The sequence below is a fragment of the Puma concolor genome, chromosome D4, assembly GCF_028749965.1.
Source record: "Puma concolor isolate L17-30 chromosome D4, mPumCon1.1.hap2, whole genome shotgun sequence".
Taxonomy (NCBI): Eukaryota; Metazoa; Chordata; class Mammalia; order Carnivora; family Felidae; genus Puma; species Puma concolor.
In genome coordinates this window covers 10490869-10515053 of record NC_141679.1, presented here as the reverse complement: position 1 = coordinate 10515053, position 24185 = coordinate 10490869, and the positions used below count along the sequence as shown (strand labels likewise).

The window sequence follows — 24185 nt, the reverse complement described above, 5'->3', positions numbered from 1 at the left end:
TCTGACAGCCGTCTGCCCGATCCTATTGACTTACAGCAGTGGCAGCAAAAGCTGATGGATTGTGCCGGCAGGGACTGCTGGCCCTCTGGTCTTGCACTTGGACGAGACGAGACACCTTCTGAGAGCACTGCGTTTGCATGGCTCTGCCCGTTACTCAGGTTGCACGTCGGGAGTCGGAAATTTAAGGCCTTACTAGGCACACAGCTCATCAGACAGGTAACTTCCGAGCGGAGGCGACGAGTTAGCTCTTGTCAGGCCTCTGGTCCTGGTTTCGGGTACAGCTGCTGGGTGACTGCACCTGCCTTGCAGCCTTTTCTACAAAGTGAAGGGGATCCAGTCTATCTCGTTTCAATGAAGAAGCGTGGCCACCACAATGCAAATGAGGTGCTTGGGCCCGGTTGCCAGTAGTGAATTTTAACCCAGGCCATTTATGAGAGTCAGGGTGTACCGGAGAATCATCACGGGTTCTTGCACGTTTCTTTCCCTTCTTCCGCTTTCCTTCTTCTCCTCTGCTCATTCATTGCTGGGCTTGAGAAAGAGACCAGAGAACAGATTTTCCCAGCAGGTGTGCACCACGATGCCTGTCCTAGAAAGCCTGTTGTTTCACAGGCTTAGAGGTGTGGTTGTTTAGAGAACAACTCAGAGGAGCTCTGAAAAGTAGCACTGGGAATTGAGGCCAACTTGGGGCCATATGTGATGGCCCCCAAGTCCCACGCCGGGACATCTAGGGCAGAAGGACTGTCCTCTTCCATGAACCGTGAAAGTGAAGTCACAGCTGCCTGGGGACGTGAACATCTTTGTCCATCCCGGGGTAGATCTGCCAGCTCAGGGATTGGCACTAAATTTCAGTTCGCATAGTTATTCAAGCTCCTTCAGACCTGAAAGAGCACAATAAATTAAAGCAGAAGGTTGTGTGTGTGAAGAAAAGTGGTGCTGTGAGTTCGGTACCCTTTAATGGCATGACGTGCCTTTTGAGCAGGGAGGGCTGCGTCTCTGCTGGTTTGTGGTCCTGGGAGTTTTGTTCTGTTTGACAAGAGAAGTCATTAATAATGTCAGTGCATGAGAAAACAAATTCCTACGTCTGTGCTTCATTGCAGATTTCTTATGCTAAATTTTGCAAAAGAAAATGAGTGAGTGTTTTATCATGGAGTGTGGTCTCAATACAGAAAGAATCTAGCTGCCGGGAGCTCTGCTTTGTGCCTTGTTTGCTAACACTGGGCACTTACAAGGCTTTTTATCTTGGGATCTTGGCACATTATATAAACCAGCCTGATTGTCCCCCATTGGTGTAGCTGCAGTTTCTTGAGCCACAAGGCTATAAAGGAATGTGTGACAGGACACTGGGGCAGGTTCCCCCACGTGAGGCCGGCCTAGGGCTGGAGACTCCCAATCTTGTTTTCTGGCAGATGTGACGAGAAGCCTAAACCTGTAAGTGACAGCCTCTGTTTTCTTACCCTGGAAAATTAGAAGCTGAAGACACCCCTAGACAAAAGGGTAGATCAGTGGGAACTTTGAGACTTTAACATTAAGAAACAAAGAGACGCCTGGGTGGCTCAGTCAGTTGAGCGTCTGACTGTGGCTAAGGTCATGATGTCAGGGTTTATGGGTTCAAGCCCCCAGTCGGGCTCTGTGCTGACAGCTCAGATCCCGGAGCCTGATTCGGACAGATTCTGTGTCTCCCTCTCTCTCTGCCCCTCCCCCACTCACACGCATGCTTTCTCTCTCTTTCTCTCAAAAATTTAAAACATTAAAAAAAAACACAACAAAAACGTTGAATACAACTTGTCCTGCTCCACCGTGGCTTAATGGACTAAACCCTGTGTGGGGGTTAGGAGGGCTGGGGGAGACTTGCTGCTGGAGAAAGTTACCAGGAGTGTGCATTCTAGACCAGCACCCCCCCCCCCCCACCCCATAAGTGGAGTACTGGGCTCTGGGGCTCTGGTTTGTAACTTGCCAGTCCTGTGGCGGGAAGATTCATGGGTGTGCAGGTGTGTGGTAACCCTCGCAGATGGGATCAGTTCCTAATGAGTAATTTTTTGCCTGTTTGGTGGGAACTTCCGCGTCCACGGCACGCGTCAGAAATGGTTGCAGGACCTGGGGAAAATGCCCATTCTGAGCTTCACCCGAAGCAGCAGCAGCCCAGGTGTTTCTCAACACGGCCTTTGGTCCACACTGAGAATTGTTTTAGTCCCGAATTAGGAGAACTACCGTAGTTCTTTTGTATACAAGTTGGATGGGGCAGAGACAACAGTAACAAAACAAGAAGCATTATGCTGCATCTTTTATCTTGGGTGTTTAAGGAGCCATGGTAGTCTGTGTGTGTCCGTGTTGGATGGCATTTCTGTAACTCCGGAGCAGTCGTTTCTAGAAGGCCAGGAACCATGGCTGCCATGGGGAAGGCGGTACTTCAGGGACAGAGGTTGAGCGTGCAGACAGCACTTGGAGTATTTTCCCAAGTTCATCTTGCTCTTGCCCTCTTCCTCGGGAAGGAGAACTGTTTCTACACAGGAAGAAGGCCGTGACCCGTTGCTTTGGCTTTGGAATAAAGAGAGTTTTCTCTTCTCTCTTGTACTGAAAGAACAATTCTTTTTAAGCCCTGGGCCTTCGCCAGAGACTCAGCCCGAGACCGTTCTACTTTCTGCCATAAGGAAATTACTAATCATATGTTTACTCTGCCATTACGCCACACGGCTGTAATTTAGAAGCCAGCTGATTATAAAAATACATTTACAGTCCGTTTTGCCAAAGACGATTACCACAAAAGGATGTGGCCGAGCCGGTGGCCACAGTGTTCCAGGGCCGCACGTGCTCGCGCTCCCTCCCCGCCAAAGTCACTGGTGGTTCTCCGGGGTGGGGAGGGGGGCTGGGAATTGGGAAGTCACAGTCAGCTCTGGAAGTGTGAAAGGTGGAATTAGCACTTAGAGTCGTGTCCCTGGGACCCACGGCCTGAATTCCAGCAAGGATTCTGTGGAGAAGCTAGAGCGCAAAATACCACGGGCTGGTACGGAGGCGTCCGATTGGACATCGGGGGAGGAGCTGGCGTTTGAGGCAACCAGCTGCCCGCTGCCTCTCCGGCTCAGATCTTTAGCGATTGAATAGGGATGGGAACCGTATCCCTCGCTTTCCGATGACAGAAGTCGCATAGGAGGTATTCCAAAGAGCAAACGCCAGTCCTGTATTTGAGCCAAAATAAATTTTATACTTGCTCCCCGTTCCCCAACCCGGAAGGATCCAGCTCGTCCCGCCTTAGAACTACCTGCAAGGACGAGGCTGTGTGGTGGAGAGCAAGAGGAGACCCCTGAGCCCAGACTGTCAGGTGCTGCTCTGTCACCAGTGTCGTCAGGCGGCTCCACACCAAGTGCCGGCCGGGCGGGCCACTCGCTTCTCACGTGTCAGGCAGCAGAGGGACTCTGGCTGTGATCCATCCGCCTCGCTGTGTAATCATGTGCCTGAATAAACAGGTGATAAAGACAAGTCGCTGATTGGATGGGATCCCTGTGACTTCAGAGGGCTCCAGTCCCTCAATCCTATCTAAAATATGTCACCCTTCAGGGGCACCTGGGTGGCTCAGTGGGTAAAGCGTCCCACTCTTCATTTCGGCTCAGGTCACCATCCCACGGTTTGTGAGCTTGAGCCCCACATTGGGCCCAGTGCTAATACCACAGAGGGATTCTCTCTCTCTCCCTTTTACTCTCTGCCCCTCCCCCACATGTGCATATGTGTGCACTCTCAAAAAAACCTTTTTTCTTTCTTTTTTTTTTTAATGTTTATTTATTTTTGAGACAAAGAGCATGAACGGTGGAGGGTCAGCGAGAGAAGGAGACACAAAATCTGAAACAGGCTCCAGGCTCCGAGCTGTCAGCACAGAGCCCGATGTGGGGCTTGAACTCACAGACCATGAGATCATGACCCAAGCCGAAGTCGGAGGCTCAATTGACTGAGCCACCCAGGCGCCCCAGAAACAAATCCTATTTTTAAAAATTACTCTGTATTCACTATTAAGTACGAAATTAACCTATGCTTTATTTATTTATTTATTTTTTAATGTTTATTTATTTTTGAGAGGGACAGAGACAGAATGTGAGTAGGACAGGGCCAAAGAGAGAGGGAGACTTAGAATCCGAAGCAGGCTCCAGGCTCCGAGCTGTCAGCACAGAGCCCGACATGGGGCTCGAACTCACAGACCGCGAGATCATGACCTGAGCCGAGGTCAGACGCCCAACCAACTGAGCCACCCAGATGCCCCTAAGCCTTTTTTCTTTAAATGAAATATGTCACCATTTCTCTGCACACACCCCTCCCCCCCCCACAAAAACAAGTCTTCCAAAATGAAGCTCAGAAGTTCAGCTGTCACACTTGGGTTTGTAACACCACCTGCCAAGACTAAGAAGTTCTGGTGCCTGGCTCACAAATACTAGTTGAATGAATGAGTTTAAAAAAAAAAAAATAGTTGATGTGTGGCATTGAAAGTCAGGACAGTTACCACTCGGGGGGGGGGGGGGGGGAGATTACTGAGAGGGAGCCTGTGAGGGGCTGGGGAACCCCTAGGAATGGTTTGTTTCTTTCTTTTTTTTTTTTTTAATGTTTATTTATTATTGAAAGAACATGAGAGGGGGAGACACAGAATCCAAAGCAGGCTCCAGGCTCCGAGCTGTCAGCGTAGAGCCTGACGCGGGGCTCGAACCCATGAGATCATGACCTAAGCTGAAGTCAAACGCTTAACTGACTGAGCCACCCAAGTGCTACCCCCCACCCCCGACCGTTTCTTTAATGTTAAAACACAGCTTTGCACAACATGGGGGTTGTGGCCCACTCCTAACCCTGGATCGTCATCCCTTGGGCCGATCTCAGATGTCCCCCTTCTTTCTCTGGGTACTCCCTGCCTCTTTCTGAAGTTAGGCTCGGTCACGTGATTGCTTTGGCAATGACACATTTGCGGAGGTGACGTGTCAGTTCCAGGTGGGAGCTCAAAAAGCCAGTGCGTGGTTCACTGTGCCCCCTTCTCCCATCACGGTGTCCGTGGCAATAAGTGTCACCTGGGTCCCCTAGTGCCGCGTGGGGTACAGTGTCCTTGCCGACCTGATTACAGGTGTGTTGTGACCATCAGTGAACCTTTATGACATTACATGAGGGGAGTTTGCAGGCGATTTGTCACCACAGCATGACTGAAGTTTTCTTGGTTGATACAGAAATTGGTTCAGGGAGGTAGATGCTGCTCTAACCGAATGGCTTGGTAGATGAGTTGTGGACAATAAGAACACTCGCATTGTGGACTCAGTCAAGACCACAGCAACGTATTCGACACTTTTCCTTATTTTCCCAAAGCTACTACGTGCCAGTAGGCTTCTAGATGCACAGGGAGAAGGTGACCCGTTACACAGATGCCTTAGGGCACTAAGGACTAGATGTCTGGGAAGGAAAGCCATCATCCCGTGTACCTCGTGAGGCAGATGGTATCTCATAAACGTGTACTTCTCAAACTTGAGCACACATCAGAATCCCGGGTAGGACTTGTGACAACTCAGATTGTTGGGCCCCAGCCCAGAGCTTCTGATTCGGTCGGTCTGGGAAGAGGCCCGAGAATGAGCGTTTTAAACCGGTTCCCCACTGATGCTGATTTTGCTGGTCTGGAGACCACACCCTGAGAACCACTCCTCACGGGCAGGGAGTGTTATAAGTAGACTCTCTTATCTCAACCACAAGTACTTGCTGGATAGGCTTCCGAAGTGTCCATGTTCTTTAATCTCGGTAATATTCGTGATTTCCCGTGACTGAGACACAGCACTTGGCTTGTTCACCGTGGACCTTTTGCTCACAAATTTTACAAAGTTGCATTTGCCTAATGGCAGATCTTTCTTTGTAGAGCTTGTGGGATATATTGAGGGTTTATAAATCCGGTGTTCTTGCAGAACTGGGTTTTAGAATACGGCCAGAGGACTTGACTTGAATCACTGCAGTCTTGCGAGAAAAATGATGCACACATTACACTTAGAAAGAAAGAAATCTTTATTCGTGCTGATCCCCCTGAGTCTCTGTGTCGGCTCCCTCGTGAATGCTCATTTCAAAACTACCGTCTCCTGCTGAAACGCCAGTGAGGCACCAGGGACAGGGTGTGCTGTGTTGGCGCCTCCAGCTGCTGTCCCTGAATTCCTCCCTCTGTTGCTGTTCTGCAGTGGGCAGAGACACACAATGGTTTCCCTTCTCAGAGCCAGGGCTGTGGTCATTCACACCAAGGTCGGAGAGACAGGGACGGACATCTGTGAGGGAAAGCCCCTGGGGCCCCTGGGGCCGACTCGAGGGATCTCCCCACCCAGAGGCACGTGTGCTGCGTGTCCACAGCTCTGGGGTCGGAGATCGAGTTGAGATGAGTAAGAAGAGGGAGGAGAAATTAGTGTTTCCCAGGGAAACTGGAGGCAACTCGTTTCTATCCTCCCCCATCTATAAATTAATCCCTGAGAGACAAGACTCACTCTCGGAAAGTACATTCGCTGACACTGACTGATGGCAGGCCTTGAATGACCAGAGAACGTTAATGAAGTTCCTCCATATGCCCCATTCAATCACTGTCAGGATACATGATCAGATATATAACCAAATAGCCAGAAGCTTGATGTTGATCTTAAAAACCCTGCGGTGTTTTCTGGTCTGCATAATATTTCAAAAGGTAGGACAGAGTACTTCAATTTATCTTTCTGTGTTAAGAGTTTGGGGACTCCAGCTCAGGAAGCCAATAATCCTACGATTGCTGGAACAACAGACTTGGATTCATGAATTTGTGTGGCCAGATTCTTATCTGTGCGTCTGATCCACGTTGAAATTCAGGAAGCCAAACACTGCCACTGCCTCCCAGTAAGTCTCATAAAGGCTACCTTTCAATGATCTGTGCACACACTGACCTCTACACGAAGAGGAGTTTTTATCCAGATGCCAACATGAAGAATACTAACTGCTACAAGCAACCACGCCGTCTGGATAGGGACATCCCGTATTATCCAGAAGCAGTGGAAATGCGATGTCACTTTTCTTGGCTTTACTCCTACCTCTGTCGATCTGATGCCTAATAAAGAATGATTTTTCGCTTCTTGTGCTCGTTCTGTGGTCTCTACGAAGATATTAAACACATCTATAGACTTGAAGACCAGCGAAAGGCGAAAGTTGCTGCTAATAATTCTTCAAAGGGTGCATCTTTCTCTGGTTTATAAGTGGGCATGTCAGTTATTGTGGCCACAGTAATGCTGTGTAACACACAGCCCTCAAAGCCCCCGTGGCATAAAACCATGAGCATTTTTTTATTAAAAAATTTCTTAGTGTTTATTTATTTTTGAGAGAGAAACAGAGCACGAGCAGGGGAGGGGCAGAGAGAGGGAGACACAGAATCGGAAGCAGGCTCCAGGCTCTGAGCTGTCAGCACAGAGCCCGATGTCGGGCTCGAACTCACAAACCATGAGATCATGACCTGAGCTGAAGTCGGATGCTTAACCGACTGAGCCACCCAGGCGCCCCAACCATGAGCATTTCTTGCTTGAGTGTCTGAGTGGTCCACTGACCATCAGCTCTGCTGACCTTGGCCAGTCTCGCCTTGTACCTGTCAGCTGACAGAAGGTGACTTCAGCCCTGTGACTCGTATCTTTTGGCTGAATAGCCCAAGAACGTTCTGGGGGCCATGACAACGAAGCAAGACGAACAAGCAGACAAGGCTTCTTCAGGCTCAGGCTCGCTGCTGGTTCCCCATCATTTCCATGACATTCTCTTGGCCCAAACAAGTCACAAGAGCAGCCCAGGTTCAAAGAGATTGGGAAACGGGTCCTGCCTCTTTAGAGAGTAGCACTCGATGCTGCAGTCAGAATGTTTGGCTATAGAAGGAATGAAGGACTTGGAACCATCAAATGCAATACATTTTTCACAGTGAGATCCTTCCCCTAAGTGGTTCTGGCCAGGATTTGGAGACCTATTGGTCCCCTTTAAACACCTGTGGGAAAGGGTGGAGACCATAAATCTGGTCCCTCCTTGAGGCTAACTGATGTTTGTAGAGTCCTTTCCACGGTGGATGCCTTTGTCACTTCTCAGCCGTATCATCATCTCTACCGTGAGCATCGCCCTAGGGGAGCCCCTAACTAGACTTACCTGCCGAAAGCGTCCAGTGACTGTGAACTTCCAGCAGTAGGCAGAAAGCGGTAGCTCGGACATGATGGGGCTGGCAAGCCAGCAGCAGCCGGAAGGGAGGACTTGTCCTAAGAGTCTCGGGAGCCGGTTTCAAATGCTGTTTTTGAGAAGGATCAGTCAAGGTGAGACATGACTGAGGAAGGAACTCAATAGCTCCCGCACGTCCTCATCCAGGCGCCTGCATGGGGAATCGGTAGGCGAGTCTGATCTCCACAGCCTTTGGCTTCCTGCTGACACAAACAAAGAGGGGACTGGCATGAGTAATGGCTTTCAGGTCCTAGCCGAAAGCATTATTTTTACCCCAGGCCATGGCTACCTCCTGTGGCCAACAGAAGGGGCTCCGCAATCCTTTCTGAATTCTTGTCCGTGGGATTGTTCTGAGGCCTCACCAGGTAAGTCTGGCTCAGGGTCGGGGCAGCTCCTGGAGGGCATTACCCTCGCTCTTTGGGGGCTGCTCCCAGCCTAACGTACCCCACGCTGCTGGGGCGTTGGCTGTGCCGACTGAGGGGGTGTGCATGTGGAGGCTGGGGGAGAGGCGGTGGGCAGAGAGAAGAGCTTTACCACTTGCCAGTGATGTGAAAGGAATCCCTCACTGCCTACACACCTTATAGCCCTTCTGGCTACTCTGCGTCTAAAATGTCTGCTGAATCTGTTCAAAACATGGAGGCACGTGTTCCCGGGTTCCACTGGGAACGTCGAGCCGCCTGCATCATAACTTTGATCAAGCACAAGAAACACCCTCGTAGACAAGTAGAACCGTGTAACTCACACACACCGGGCACCCCATTGATGACGATGCCCTGACCGTCCTGGCCCTCACAGAGGAGGGCTGGAACATCCCATGGCCTGTGGCTAAGGTGGACTTCTCGTGGGCTTCTTCAGGGAGAGAGCCCAGACCAGGCCAGGTGTCCCCACAGCCAAAATGGCAATCAGGAGAGGCCTTGTTGGCGGCGTCTGGAGGAGGGTGCCCGAGTACGGTTCAGAACCCGCCCCGTGAGGCAGATTCTGCAGGGTGTTCGTGGAGAGCCCAAGGCGGCCAGTCACACATCTAAAGGGCAGTTGGGCAAAAAGGGAGAAAGAGGGGCTCTGTCCTCCCGGAGAAGGACGGTCCCAATGCTAAGCCAAAAATCCTACTCCCAGCACGGTACACATTTAAATGGCTCCCCCAGGAGAGGGTGAAACAGGACACCGCTCTTTCAGCTAAGTCAACCGAAGTCAGAATGTGCTCCGCTGGCGTGAAGGGGTGTGAGAGCTCGCGTGGGCATCCTGAGGTCCCACCAGCACTGAGACTGCTCAGTCTAAGCCACCCACGCTGTCCCTTCGTGCCCCGCACGGCCTGGCCTGTCAGCTCCCCCTAGCGGCCAGTGGTGGACACGCCCAAGCGTTCGCCAGTCTCCCCCGATCGTATTTTCCACACACGCAGTCATGGTGGCAAAATCCCTGTTACTATAAGCCCTTTAAAAAATCGAATAAGGGGCGCCTGGGTGGCGCAGTCGGTTAAGCGTCCGACTTCAGCCAGGTCACGATCTCGCGGTCCGTGAGTTCGGGCCCCGCGTCGGGCTCTGGGCTGATGGCTCGGAGCCTGGAGCCTGTTTCCGATTCTGTGTCTCCCTCTCTCTCTGCCCCTCCCCCGTTCATGCTCTGTCTCTCTCTGTCCCAAAAATAAATAAACGTTGAAAAAAAAAAATTTAAAAAAAAAAAATCGAATAAATCCAGAATTTCAGTTTGTACCACATAGAGCAATGGTTAGTAATAGTTCATGAAACTACATACATACGTGTGTGTGCACACACACGTATGTTCTGGGTCACAAGGTAAGAGGTCTTGGTTACAGAGGGTAGAACGGAAGTCTAAGAATTTGCAAAAACCAGGGCCAGAACCTGATGCAGCCAGGCCGTTGTAGTTGTAGTTCCTCCCGGCAAGGAATGCAGGGAGGAACCCTGTCAAGCACCCGTTGTGACTCATTCTGAGTCAGGGACTGGGGACTGGGGTTGGGGCACAGCCCTGAGTAGGGGAAGACCAGCCCCTCCCCATGGAGGGGCTAACAATATAGTTGACAAACAGCCGCACACAAGTAAAGAAAAGCAAGTTATGGAGCAGCGGGCAACTGGGAAGGGATGGCAGGTTGGCGGAGCCCAGAGTAGGTAGGGGAGCTCCCGGGACAGAGAACGGGGGCTGGGAAGATTTGTCCAGACTTGTGTCCCGAAGGAAGCAAAGGGCTTGAAAGTGCCCGAAAGGAAGGGAGTTTACCCACAGCAGGCTCAGGCTGGAAAGGGCTTTGGGGCTAATGTCACCACCTCATGTTTTCCCCTGGTAGCCCATATTTGTGGCCTCACGGACTATACAAGTTCAAAGTTTATAGCAAGTGCCTTTCTCTTTCAAAGCTTCTCTCTCCCTCTCTTTTTTTGGCTTCTTTTGTTTGATTTTTTTTTTTCACGGTGGTAAAATAACGCGTCATACAAAGTTTGCCATTTTCATTCTTTTTAAGCTTATAATTCAGCGGCACTTAAGTACATTCACATGGTTGAATAACCATTGGCACCCCCCATCTCCAGAACCTTCCTCATCACCCAAAACAGGAGCTAACCGTTGAGCATTAACTACCCACCTCCCGTTCCTGCTCGCCTCCGGTAGCCCCGGTTCTACTTTCTATTTCTGTGAATTTGTCTTCCTAGATATCTCACATAAGCGCAATCAATTTGTCTGCTTGTGTCTGGTTTATTTCACTTAGCATAAGGTCTAAGTTTCATCCATGTTGTGGCGAGTGTCAGCACTACATTTTTATGGCTGAGTGATGGTGCGTTGTATGTTTATCCATTATCTCTTGATGGGCTTGTTACCACCACCCCCCTTTAAAATGCAGGAACTGGGGGCGCCTGGGTGGCTCAGTCGGTTAAGCGTCTGACTTTGGTTCAGGTCCTGATCTCACAGCTCGTGAGTTCGAGCCCCGCATCAGGCTCTGTGCTTACAGCTCAGCTTGGAGCTTGCTTCAGATTCTCTGTCTCCCTCTCTCTGCCCCTCCCCTCCTCTCTCGCTCTCTCTCTCTCTCTCAAAAATAAATAAACGTTAAAAATATTTTCTTAATGAAAAAAAAAAAGGAACTGAGTAGCTCAGAATTCCCCCATTTCTTTTTTTTTCAACGTTTATTTATTTTTGGGACAGGGAGAGACAGAACATGAACGGGGGAGGGGCAGAGAGAGAGGGAGACACAGAATCGGAAACAGGCTCCAGGCTCTGAGCCATCAGCCCAGAGCCTGACGCGGGGCTCGAACTCACGGACCGCAAGATCGTGACCTGGCTGAAGTCGGACGCTTAACCAACTGCGCCACCCAGGCGCCCCTGAATTCCCCCATTTCTTAATGGGAAGCCTGATTAGAGAGTTCCAGGCCTCCTGCCTCCTAGGCCGAGACTGTCACTACTTAAAGTTACCAACACGACATCCCTTCATTTCACATTCTGCTCTGGTTTCATATGGTAAAAAATAACAATTTCTTATATACCAATGCATACTAGGCTTTGTTCTGAGTGCTTTAGGCATATTGACTCATTTTCTCCTTACTGGAAACCGTCCCCTTTTCTACAGATGAGGAAACAAGCAGAGAGCAGCTTGCCCAACATCACATAGCTATTAAGTGACAAAGCTGGGCCCAGAACCCAGTTCCAGAATCCCTATCCCTGTTACAGAAAGAAAAGCATTCTTCACCAAAACAGTACATGCAGTGGGATTACATTTCTAGTGTTAGAGACCTGAATTCCAGAGAGGAAATCAGTCAAGCTGCCCTCTGTCTGAGATTAACTGGGGAGGGCAAATTTATTCCAGGGAAAAGATTACAAATTGAGTTACACCTGACTTTTTTCAGCAAATGTCTGTGGCCCCAAACTCTGCATGGGTCTCGGGGGATAATCTCCTCCCTTGACCGAATGACCAAGGAACTACAGGGCAAGTGAAAATCCTTCAGGCCCAAAATTGGTTCCTGAAAAACTTCTAGACTTTGCTCACTTAAAGACACAGAAGTCTCATTCTGGGGATGTGATTGCTCCTAGTAAGTACAATTACTTGGTTTTCCACGCGTCCGGGTGTCATGCTCCAGCCTACCCTAGCCACTATAATTACGGCTGGGCCAGTAATCTGCAGACCCCAGAAAAGTCCCACAAGCACCCACAACCCTGTCCCAGTTCTTTTTAGATCACGTGACCTGTTGAGTAGGAAGACAGACCTTTCTAGAACGAAGAGCGAAAGCACGGCGGCTTTCTCCAAGTCTGTTCTACTTGGAAAAGCAAGCGATGAGGGAAAGCGCTCCCACCCCAAGGAGGGAGACTAGAGGAGGGAGGCCTGCTGTCTCCAGCAAAATAAGCAAGGACGTTTATTTCCAGGCACTGCTGAGAGAATGTATCATTAGAAGGTCCAAGCCCCAGGGGACTCTGTGCCCTTGCAGTGTGGCTGTCTGAGTGCTCCAGCTTGTGGGTGGTTTCCGCCAGTAAGTCTAAGGACTTCAGCTGGTCAGTCAACAAGAACAGAACTTCCTTACCCGCCACAGAGCATCAGGCTGTAGCTTTGATAAGGCTCCTTCAAGGTGCCCTTCGAAAGCAACCAGTCTGCTGGCCTCTGCCGTTTCCTCTGCGGCACAGACTGTGAAAACAGCAAGACAGGGCACGCGAGCCCTGTTCCTTCATGTGTCTGGCCATTTTGAAATTTTTCCCTTCAACCTTCCCCACCCAACAGTGTTAGCCGACGTCTCCTACGTCAGAGGTAAGGTGCCACAGAAATCAGGGTGAGACGGTCAAGGAGAGGGAACTGTGTCTCCTGCCACGGGTTGGACACTGCAGTTCCAGAACCGCTCTCTGGAGCTCAAACACCTTCCAGCCCCACTCCAGCCCCCCTCTTGCCCAGAGGCCTTCACAGACCGGTCCCTGTGAGTCCTCATGGAGCCTAAGACCCTGTCCAGAGCTAGAGCAAGAAAGGATTCATGAAAGTGGGAAACGCCTGTGAGCAACAGCACCCTGCCAGTGACGCGCAGACCCCAGAAGAGCCACGCGCACACCTGACAGCCTCCCCTAGTTACGTTCAGGTCATGTGACTTGGCCAGGAGGAGAGAAACTTCTGGAAGGAAAGCCAAAAAGACTCTGTAGCTGCTTTGCTCCAAGCCTCTTACACCTGGAAAAGCAAGGGACAAGGAATCACATGAGGTCATGCTTGTGAGGGTGTTTTGTAGACGTGGCCGAGCGCTGCAGCAGTTGGTCAGCTATTTCACTGAGGGGAAGGGCATTTTTTTCCCCAAGGTTGGGTTGCTTTGCATTTCAAGTTTCAGTCACTGGCGTTCCTCCCCAGAGCACCCAGGCACTCACCCAAAGACAATGTCTTCCCAGTTACCCTGTGAGCATGGACAGCAGCTGGGCAATCATTTAAACTATAGATGTCCAGGGGCGTCTGGGTGGCTCAGTCGGTTAAGCGTCCGACTTCGGCTCAGGTCACGATCTTGCAGTTTGTGAGTTCGAGCCCCGCGTCAGGCTCTACGCTGACAGCTCAGAGCCTGTGACCTGCTTTGGATTCTGTGTGTGTGTGTGTGTGTGTGTGTGTGTGTGTGTGTCTTTCTCTCTCAACAATAAATAAAAACATTTAAAACAATTAAAAAAATAAACGAATAAACTATAGATGCCCATGTTCCGTCTGGAGAGCCCTCTGCAACGCTGACCCCAGGCAGGCTGGTCTCGGACAAAAAGAAAAGCCCACACTGGGCAGCGAGAAGGTTTCTCTGTGGAACCTGCAGCCCGTCTGTGGGGCACGAGGAGGAAGGGGGGCCCTCATTCCCGTGTTCCTCCCGATGTCGGACAAACTGATTCCACACTCCCCCCTCCCCGGATGCACTGCACTGTTCAGGTCCCCCCTCTGTAACGACGCACTCACCCCTCCTCCCGTAAGGCAGCAGCTGATGTCTGCCGGTCCCTGGTCCCTTCCTCGGGGCTGACACTGTGTTAAGCACTTCCCGGGCATCACCTCATCAAATCCCCTGAGCTAGGTCCTCAGCAAGCTCACCCGTTCGACCTACCTAGCAGCTTATGTGTGCGTCCCCTGCCCCCACCGCTGGCCCCTGACGCAGGGCCCCCGACGGCCTGGATTGCAAGGAGAGTGTCTGAATTGGTGTCTCCACCTCCAGTCTTGTCCCTCTTGATGCTCCTATTATTCCCTGTTTCAGGCATCCCCAGAGCCCCCAACTCTGCCAGACCAAGCTGCCACAGGGTCCTCAAACTCAGGCACACGTGTCACCCACCTTAACAAAGTTACGTTACTCATGACCTTTCCCCAGCGTGTTCGACAAAGAGCTGATGTTCCTTGGCTTCTCTCGCGCTTCTGAGCCCCAAACGCTGGTCTGTTTGCCCAGCAAACGTGTCTGCGCCACAAGGAGAAGCACGGCCCTGCCAAGGTTCTGAGGGGTGGCCTTCTCCGTACCCCTGGGCGTATTAGTAGACAATCAGGATGGACCGGAACAGTGCACGCCTTTCATGTCCACTCATCTGGAGGGAAGGCAGTCAGTAGACCCTAGTCCAGTTTTGGTCCTGTTCCAGGGCCTCCCTGCTTCCGTTCTGCGGCTGACAGCTGTGGCCCCTCATTTCTCACACACCAGACGCTTAACACCCGCAATGCTGAGTGTTTCCATCCACCAGTGGAGCTTCGTGACCAGACATGGCGGCACGCAGGGAAGAAGGCTTTGGATCTCATTATGGCTAAAAGTGGGAGAGCCTTCGGCAATCAAAAAGGATGACATCTTGCCATTTGCAACTATGTGGATGGAACTGGAGTGAAATTAGCCAGAGAAAGACAAATATCCGATGACTTCACTCATAGGAGGACTTTAAGAGACAAAACAGGGGCGCCTGGGTGGCGCAGTCGGTTAAGCGTCCGACTTCAGCCAGGTCACGATCTCGCGGTCCGTGAGTTCGAGCCCCGCGTCAGGCTCTGGGCTGATGGCTCGGAGCCTGGAGCCTGTTTCCGTTTCTGTGTCTCCCTCTCTCTCTGCCCCTCCCCCGTTCATGCTCTGACTCTCTCTGTCCCAAAAATAAATAAATGTTGAAAAAAAAAAACATATATACACATACACACACAATTATATTTATAAATTCTAGGAAAATACCTCTTTATTCGTATGTTCATCCTCTTGCTAATGTCATATACATTAAAAAAAAAAAAAAAAGACAAAACAGATGAACATAAGGGAAGGGAGACAAACATAATATAAAAACAGGGACGGGAACATAACAGAAGAGACCCATAAATATGGAGAACAAACTGAGGGTTACGGGAGGGGTTGTGGGAGGGGGGATGGGCTAAACGGGGAAGGGGCACTAAGGAATCTACTCCTGAAATCATTGCTGCACTATACGCTAACTAATTTGGGTGTAAATTATTTTAAAAAATTAAAAGAAAAAAAAAGTGGGAAAGTCTTCATCTCTGAAAGCGTGCCCTCCACTACTTTGGAAAAAGACAAAGCAAAACTCTCTCCTCTTGTAGGCCTCTGGACGTGCCGTACCTCACATCAAGTAAGGTTAGGGCCCGAAGAGGGCTCCCTGGACCAGCTAAACCAGATCTCCCCTTTACCTCACCCGCTCTGTGGGCCCATTTCCACCTGCAGTCTTAGAAATAGAACGTGTTGGGGCGCCTGGGTGGCGGAGTCGGTTAAGCGTCGACTTTAGCCAGGTCACGATCTCGCGGTCCGTGAGTTCGAGCCCCGCGTCGGGCTCTGGGCTGATGGCTCAGAGCCTGGAGCCTGTTTCCGATTCTGTGTCTCCCTCTCTCTCTGCCCCTCCCCCGTTCATGCTCTGTCTCTCTCTGTCCCAAAAATAAATAAACGTTGAAAAAAAAAAAAAAAAGAAATAGAACGTGATTTCAAGTCTCAGTACTAACGTTGTAAAACCCTGTAAGACTAAAATAAAACACCATCTGAGTAGACTTCTTTCCTAGAAAATGAGATCAGATGCCCTTCCCGCTCCATAATTAGAAGAAAGAAACTCTTGAGGGACCTGGGTGGCTCAGTCAGTTGAGCATCTGACTTCTGATGTCAGCTCAGGTCATGATCTCCCGGTTGTGAAATTGAACTCCACGTCTGCCCCTACTCTGTCAGTGGGGATTTTCTCTCTGCTTGGGATTCTCTCTCTCTCTCTCTCTCTCTCTCACTCTCTCTCTCTCTCTCTCTGTCTCTCTCTGTCTCTCCCCTGCTCTCACATTCATGCTCACTCTCTTAAAAAAAAAAAAAAAAAAAAAGATATTCTTCCCTCCAGTAAAACTAAGGAAAAGAGAATTTAAAGAGGTCTATTATTGTCTCAAAACTTAGGTAGGAATTAATATACCATTTAATAATAAATTCTTGCAAGTTTTCATCTAAACAACCATATTTAAAAAAAAAAAAAAGCAATTTTAAGTGAATCTTTGCCTGTTACAATGCTGATACCTGTCACTACTGTTTGTTTTTTTTTTCTCCCTACGTTTGTTTTTCCTTCTATGATTCTCCCTCTATTTCTTGTAGTGAATTATGAAACATTTATAGTTTGGGTATATATGGAATAGTTGCACATATCCTTTCCTTAATGTAAAAGAATGTGTGAACGCAGAAGCAAGAACCAGTCCCAGCCCTGGCCTGGGGAGCTGCATGTCCTATGGCTCTCTGCCACCTTGTGTCTCCATCTGGATACTGCACTGTCCCCAGTGTGGTCTGAGAAGGGTGGAGTTCTCCCTCCTGTCCATCACCAGACACCCAACCCCAGCCCGAGCCCACTCCATGGGACTTGGCAAGTACCTTCAAGGCTCCAGGGGGAAAGTGCAGGAACTCTGGAACCACACCTCATCTAGGCTCCCGGTTTCCCCCTTTACACCTGACACTGTGAGCAAGTTATTTTACCTTTGTGAGACTTCGCTTATGCACCCGTAGAATGCGGGTGGTAATAATGCCTGCCTTCAGACTCGTGGCCACTGAACTTCTAGAATGCCAAATGGGTGCGATGCTGCTGTACAGATTAAATGAAATGGGGTAAAGTGCCTGCAAATCACACAACAACGAATGCTTCCTGAACAGATGAAAGAATGAGTAGAATGGCTGACTGAGCAAACCTGGGAAGAAGATGGGTCCATCTGTCCAACTTAAGTCCCTCTTCTGAGGGACCCAGTGAGATGAAGGGCAGGAAATCCCACTGCAGATTCCTAAAGATACAAAACCAATTGGCCTAGCTGGGTTTGAGCCCGTCCCTCATCCAGACATCCGGCCAAGGGTCTGCTTGTGGGTTAAGGAAGACCAGGAAGGGGTTGGTCCATGTCAACTCGATTGACATTCCGGAGGGTGCTTACTGCACACAAGAGAGTCTGAACCAGCTAGCAGTGGCAACAGGCTATGGGTGGGGAGGACCCTCCTGATACCGAGTTAGGTCTTCAACAGGAAACGCCTAGGCTGGAATTGCCAGACTCTAACCAATGAGCTTCTAGAAAGCCAGATGGGTGTGGATTGATTTATCTCATCCATCTGCCTCTAAGGAGTCAGCTGATACAAGTATCATTTTTATTCCCCTTCAAATGGACAAAAATGGAAATCCAGAGAAATTAGGTTTCTCAGTTGATGTTACAAAAATAACGTGTTCTAAGCTAGAACCTGAGCTCTCCACATTCTGGTTGAGGTTTTCTTCCAACACAGCACGACGGCCCCAGGTAAAGAGCAGCCTTTAGAGGAAACGGTCAGATTTTTTAAGACCAACCCCCAGGAAGTTCTGATGAGCTGGACAGGAGGCATCATCTTCCAGATGTGGCCCCATGGGAAGTTAGTATGTTACTGTATGCCCTTTAATCCTCGATGACCTTCCAATTTGAAATAAGGGTTCAGGGGTCTTTCTGTAAGAACAAAAACAAAAACACACCAAAAAACAAAAAAACAGTGGTCTTATCCTTTATATTAACTTCATTAAACAGATTTCAACTTTAGGAAACATAATCGGAACAGAGCCTAACTTAAGAAATTATTTTCACCAAGAAATTAATACCTTTTAGGTTGTTTATAAATAATCTTTTTTTCTGTTTTTAATTTTTATTTTATTTTTTTTCAACGTTTATTTATTTATCTTTGGGACAGAGAGAGACAGAGCATGAACGGGGGAGGGGCAGTGAGAGAGGGAGACACAGAATCGGAAGCAGGCTCCAGGCTCCGAGTCATCAGCCCAGAGCCCGACGCGGGGCTCGAACTCCCGGACCGCGAGATCGTGACCTGGCTGAAGTCGGCCGCTTAACCGACTGCACCACCCAGGCGCCCCTGTTTTTAAATTTTAAAATACAGTATTTTAAAAATAGTACATGATTACAGAAACTATAGGTTTACTGTAAATTGTTATCAGGAAACAATTGTGGCAGAGACACTGTGATTGTCCCCATCATCTCCTGATGTTCACCCCTTTGTGATGCCCCCCCCTTGAGAGTGGGTGGGACCTGTGACTTGCTTCTACCCATACATGAATGCAAAGGCGATAGAATGTCTCTTCTGTGATCACGTTGCGTAAGGTTGTAATGCCTGTCTTACAAGGAGACTCTTTTCCTTGCTGGCTTTGAGGAAGCAGTGGTCATGTTGGCAAGACCCACGTGGCAAGGAGCTGAGGGTGGCCTCTGGCCAGCAGCCTCCAAGACACCGAGGCCCTCAGTCTGTCAACCCACAAGAAACAGAATGCTCCTGACAACCACGTGAGCAAGGAAGTATATCCTTTCCCACTCTCGCCCCGGATGAGACCACAGCCCCAGTGATCACCTTGATTACAGCCTTGCAGCAGACACAGCTCAGCTGTGCCTGGACTCCTGATCTATAGAAACTGTGGAGTCATGACTGTGTGTTGTTTTAAGCCACAGAGTTTGTGGTGACTTTGTTCTGTAGCAATAGATAACGAATACAACTAGATAATAAAAATATGAAAAAGTATTTATATCCTCACTACCCAGAGATTACCATTGTTCCCGTTTTCGTGGATATTTTCTGGAGTAAAATTAATACATAATCTTTGAAAAATCATAATTTAGGGGCGCCTGGGTGGCTCAGTCCGTTAAGCATCCAACTTTGGTTTAGGTCATGATCTCGCAGTTCGTGAGATCGAGCCCCGCGTCGAGCTGTCTGTTGTCAGCATGGAGCCTGCTTCGGATCCTCTGCCCCCGTCTCTCTCTGCCCCTACCCCACCCCCTCAAAAATAAACATTAAAAAAAAAAAAAAAAGCTTTCTCTTACCCATACTCACCCACACTAATTCCCCCAGCTTCTTGTATTAGAGTTATCGTCACAACATAGTATGCCTATTGTTTACCTGTGTGTCACTTTCTTGTCCAATTAGGACAGAGCCGTGGACCAGTCTCAGTCGGAAACAGGTGCCACTGCCAAGTTGGGAAAGTCCATGGGGACTTAATAAGGGACAATTCAGCAAGACAAAGGCTGGCAGAGGGGGAACCACAGAGGATGCCACAGTACCCAGAGCCAGCAAAGCCAGAAGGAGACAATCAAGTGGAAAAGGGTCTCCTTTACAGGAGGGACATAAACAGCCCGAGCCAAGCATACAGGGACAGGAAAGGACAGTCCAGGGGAATCCATACCCCAGCCTCACCCCCCTCCTGCCCTCTGGTCTCTACTAAGGCTCCCCATGGGCTGAACCGATGCCAGAGGGCAAGGAGTCCAGGGAGGTGATCCATAGAATCAAGCACACTTCCGGCAGAGAGCAGGGAGGGGAGGTAGAGAGCCGATCTGGCTGGGCAAGGGAAGCTATCCAGCACGGAGTGTGTCCCATTTAATATTTATGTCCCTTGGGCCCAGAACAACCCTCATTTAAGATTTACATCCCTAGTGCCCAGGAAAATCCTTGATAGTAGGGGAGAAATTGTAGGTATATTTCAACCATATTGCCCGGCACTAGAGATAAAAACATAAATGTTAATAATCATTTGGCTGGAAGGAGAGCATGAAAGATGAAGTAGAGAGGATGGAGGAGGGAAGGAAGAAAACTTTGCTAAGGCAGGGGTGTCTGATTAACTGGAGGGTGCAAGCTTGCGGGGCTCCAGACCTTCTCTCTGGGGACTGAGTCAGGTGCCCCAAAGCTGAGGGCTTGTTTGGGGAGCCCAGGAAGAATATTTACCCATCCTGTTTTCTTTAATGTTTTATTTATTTATTTAGAGAGAGAGAGTGCAGGGGAGGGGCAGAGAGAGGGAGGCGCAGAATCCAAAGCAGGGTCCAGGCTCTGAGCTGTCAGCACAGAGCCTGACGCGGGGCTCGAACTCACGGACCGCGAGATCATGACCTGAGCTGAAATCAAGAGTCTGTCGCTTAACCGACTGAGCCACCCAGGCACCCTGCTTGAGACTTTAAATGACCGTTGGTCCTCTCCACCACCTTTGAGGAGCAAGCAGACTGACAAAGCTGTCCCTCCCCCAAGAATGTCCTCTACTAGTGCCCTATTCAAATGGCATCTAGGAGAGTGATCAAACAGCAAGGCAGAACCGCAGGCCACGGGCAGCACAGACAGGGAGCCGGCTCCAGGGCGCGGAATCAGGGCCCTTCAAGAACGACGCTCTCCCTGCCGAGGTGGAGGAGTGGGGGCTTCTCAGAATGTCTGTGCGCCCTCAGTCTTGCTCTTGACCGGGGACTGCGGTGCACTTCCTATTTTCCTTTCCCGAAGGAGTGGTTAGTGCACGGATCCTGTCGTGACACAGCCATCGCGTACGGGGTGGGGGACACAGCTAGCCCAGCTTTCCTGCTCACTGGTTTGCAGGTAGATAAGACTGCACCTCATTCGCTGAAGTACAGGCTGTCCTGAGACCCCGAATTGTGAACTGGAGACTGAAAATGGATGGGACATCTGGGCTCCAAGGGGCGGGAGAGAGGGATGAATATATTCTGCGCCCAGCGGGAGGGTGAGCCGGGCACTGGGCCGCCAGGTGGGCAGAGTGTGGGGACCCCTGATGATGTACGCTCACTAAGCACTCTGATTTTCTCCTGTTCTGGGTACAGAGTAAGGTTGCACTTCTGGCCCCCGAAAGTAGAAACTTCTCTCTACTTCTGTCCTTTGTGATTGGAAGGACTGAATTATACTAGTGCAGTTTTTCGCCTTTTGTTCTCACTGCTGATACGTGTGCACCAAGAAGGTAGTCTGCGAATCAACATATTGGAAAGTACAGTACAGGTTTGAATTAAACCAAGAAAGAAAGAAAGAAGGAAAGAAAGAAAGAAAGAAGAAAGGAGAAAGAAAGAAGAAAGAAGAAAGAAAGAAAGAAAGAAAGAAAGAAAGAAGAAAGAAAGAAAGAAAGAAAGAAAGAAAGAAAGAAAGAAAGAAAGAAAACAAATTATGGGTACAATAAGAGCTTAGATAAGCAGACGGGGGAATATTAAGAGAAGAGAGAACAATAGTGGCATAAGTAGGAAGAGGGCGACTTGGGCCCCCATGACTGGCAACTTGATGAGAGCTGGTGGACTGAGGTGCTTTGGTTCATTTATCGGCTCAGTACTGGGGTTTCCAGCCCATCGCTGACTCCCAGCAACCCGCGTGGAGATTACAGAGGAATCACATCGCGAGCGAAATGTGTTCTTGGGCATGACATTAAGACTAGACTTTGTATCTTCCATAATGTGGGGTTGGTGCCACCGGCTTGCTAACTCCAATCTAGCACGGAATCCCACACCTGGCAGCTTTTCCGGGAGTCAAAGGCCCATTGGAAGGATCCGTTGGCCAGCACTCAGATATAGTTGGTTATATGCATACAGACCAGCGACAGAAACATATTGAGAGGGTTTTATGGGGATTTGCAATTTTGTTTTATTTACGTAATTAAAAATTATTTTAATGTTTATTTATTTTTGAGAAGGAGAGCACACGAGCCGGGGGAGGGGCAGATAGAGAGGGAGACAGAGGGTCCGAAGCAGGCCCTGTGCTATCAGCGTAAAGCCTGATGTGGGGCCCGAACCCACGAACTGTGAGATCGTGACCTGAGCCAAAGTTGGACACTCAACTGACTGAACCACCCACGTGCTCCAATTTATGTAATTTTTAAAAAATTACCCAACCCTGGGACTTGGAATTTTAAAGCTCTTCTGCTGGGGTGGGAGAGGTGGTGGGGAGGAGGGTGTTACCGTGACTTAAGACAGTGGTGATGGGTCCACGGCCACCACGGATCCCAAAGGAATTAGGCAAGGTGAATGAGTCAGCCAGACCACCACCACACAGAAGGGCAGCTAATGCTGTTCAAGGCCATCCTAGCTCCTCCTACGGGCAGGCGCCTTGGTTTCTGCCACAGAATTCAAAGAGAAAAGGCCTTTGTAATCAGGAAGCCTAAGTCTTTGGAAGAGCCCAGAAGGAGGTAGGTGACCTCCTGGATAGGTGCGCTTCCTCCCGTGACACTTAGCAGCCCTGACCGGAAGCTTGATGTGATCATCAAAGGAGACGTGCTTGGCTTTTCACCCCTGAAAAAAGACTGAGACTCTCCAATCGTCTACACCATGGTCAAGTCTGCCTCCTTCTCCATCTCTGGATTTCTCTGTCCCTGGAGCACCTGTCTCTCACTCGGCCACCCCAGCTTGCTTTCGGAAGTGGATCTTATTCCAAATGTGATGTCATCATTCTGTGGCGCCCAGCGGCCGTGTGGCGAGCAAATACAGGAAGGCACACACACCGCCAGGAGGGGCTTGCAACAACAGAAATGTATTCTCTAGCTGTTCTGGAGGCTAGATGTCCAAAATCAAGGTGAAATCGGGGTCACGCTCTCTCTCAAGGCTCTAGGGGAGGATCCTTGTCTCTTGTCGCTTCCGGTGGGTGCCGGCAGTCTGACTCGCAGACGAGTTACTCCAGACCTTCCTCTCTGTGGGTCCGCGTCCACATTTCCGTCTTCTGACAGGGACACCGGCCATTGTGACCTCACTTTAACTTGTCTGATTATTTCTGCAAAGACCCTATTTCTGAATGAGGTCACATGGTGAGGTTCTAGGTGCACATGGCTTTTAGGGGACAGTAGTCAACCTGGGGACACCGCAGTGACTAATCACAGGAATGCAAGTCTGTCTGGGCATCAGGGCGTGTCCCAGAGTGGCTGCTCCGTTCTCCCTCCCATGCAGCACCTTTACCTTGGCCTCTGGTCTGCCCCAAGGTGGCCATCACAATTGAACACTTACTCTGGGCCAGGCTTTATATTGTTTTCTGTGCAGTAGCTCATTATTGCCACACAAAGCCCAATAGGCTGACTCTCATCTTCCTCGTTTGGCAAAGGACACTAAAGGTGCTGAGAAGGTGAGTGCATCGTAGACGGACCCCCACAGAGGCACCAGACCACCTCTGTGCAGAGCATTTTGGTGTGGACAAGGTTTGCTTTCAGCTGTTTATTTTGCTTTTTGTATTTCTAAGACAGGTAAAACTTTAATTCCATTGAGAAAGAGTACATCAGTGTCCAAGTTTTTTAAATCATAGATTTGAAAAGTGAATTAACCGAGATAACGCGAACAACCATCTAGGGATGAGAACACAGAAGCCTGCCTATGAAGAAGACAGCACAAGTGTCTTCCAATCGGCCATGTCCAGCTAACTTAAACCAAGTCCCGGGGTTGGACACCTGAGTGCTATGAGCTAGGTTTTCCGCAAAAGCGATGAGCATCGTGTCAGAAAGGTGCCACATGTGTGGTCTCCGTGACTGTGACAGCAGCCGATCTCCACCTTCAGCAGCAGCCCGGAAGAAGGGACAACCATTCTGGCCCTAATCAACTCCTCTCTAACTGAGTGACTAAGATGGCCCTTCCATGGGGCGCCTCCCTCTCCTCTGTCCCCGCGAGTCCATTAGGCTATCTCTGGAGAGACGGAGCACCCCCACACATTTTACAGAAACCACGTTACCTGACACTGCCTCTCTCACCGGCCACAGCTGTGACGCAGGCACTGTGGTCCTGGGGCTGCCCATCCGTGCCTCGTCATTTATTCCAAATAGTCATTGGAGCCTGCTGGGCAGCGAGTAGGGAAGGCAGGGAGATGCCACGGTGACAAGGTGGGCAA

At 49.8% G+C, this 24185-nt stretch overlaps 1 protein-coding gene and 1 long non-coding RNA gene across 3 annotated transcripts in view; one reads left to right on the top strand and one right to left on the bottom strand.

Moving 5' to 3' along the window:
* Nucleotides 1–7081, top strand: part of KANK1 (KN motif and ankyrin repeat domains 1) — a 214717-nt gene extending 207636 nt beyond the window's left edge. The window contains exon 14 of one of the 2 annotated variants that reach the window (XR_015243429.1): nt 37–7081. The gene's annotated coding sequence lies outside the window, so the exon portion shown is untranslated. Of the gene's footprint in view, nt 1–8 lie in introns of both variants that reach the window. The other variant, XR_015243431.1, reaches the window with a different exon arrangement.
* LOC147574702 (uncharacterized) lies at nt 2269–10065 on the bottom strand. The gene is made up of 3 exons (XR_015243439.1): nt 9933–10065; nt 8125–8380; nt 2269–3449 (listed from the first exon to the last, which is right to left on the bottom strand). It is a non-coding gene; the product is annotated as an uncharacterized LOC147574702 (long non-coding RNA).
* Between the last annotated feature and the right edge of the window lie 14120 nt (nt 10066–24185).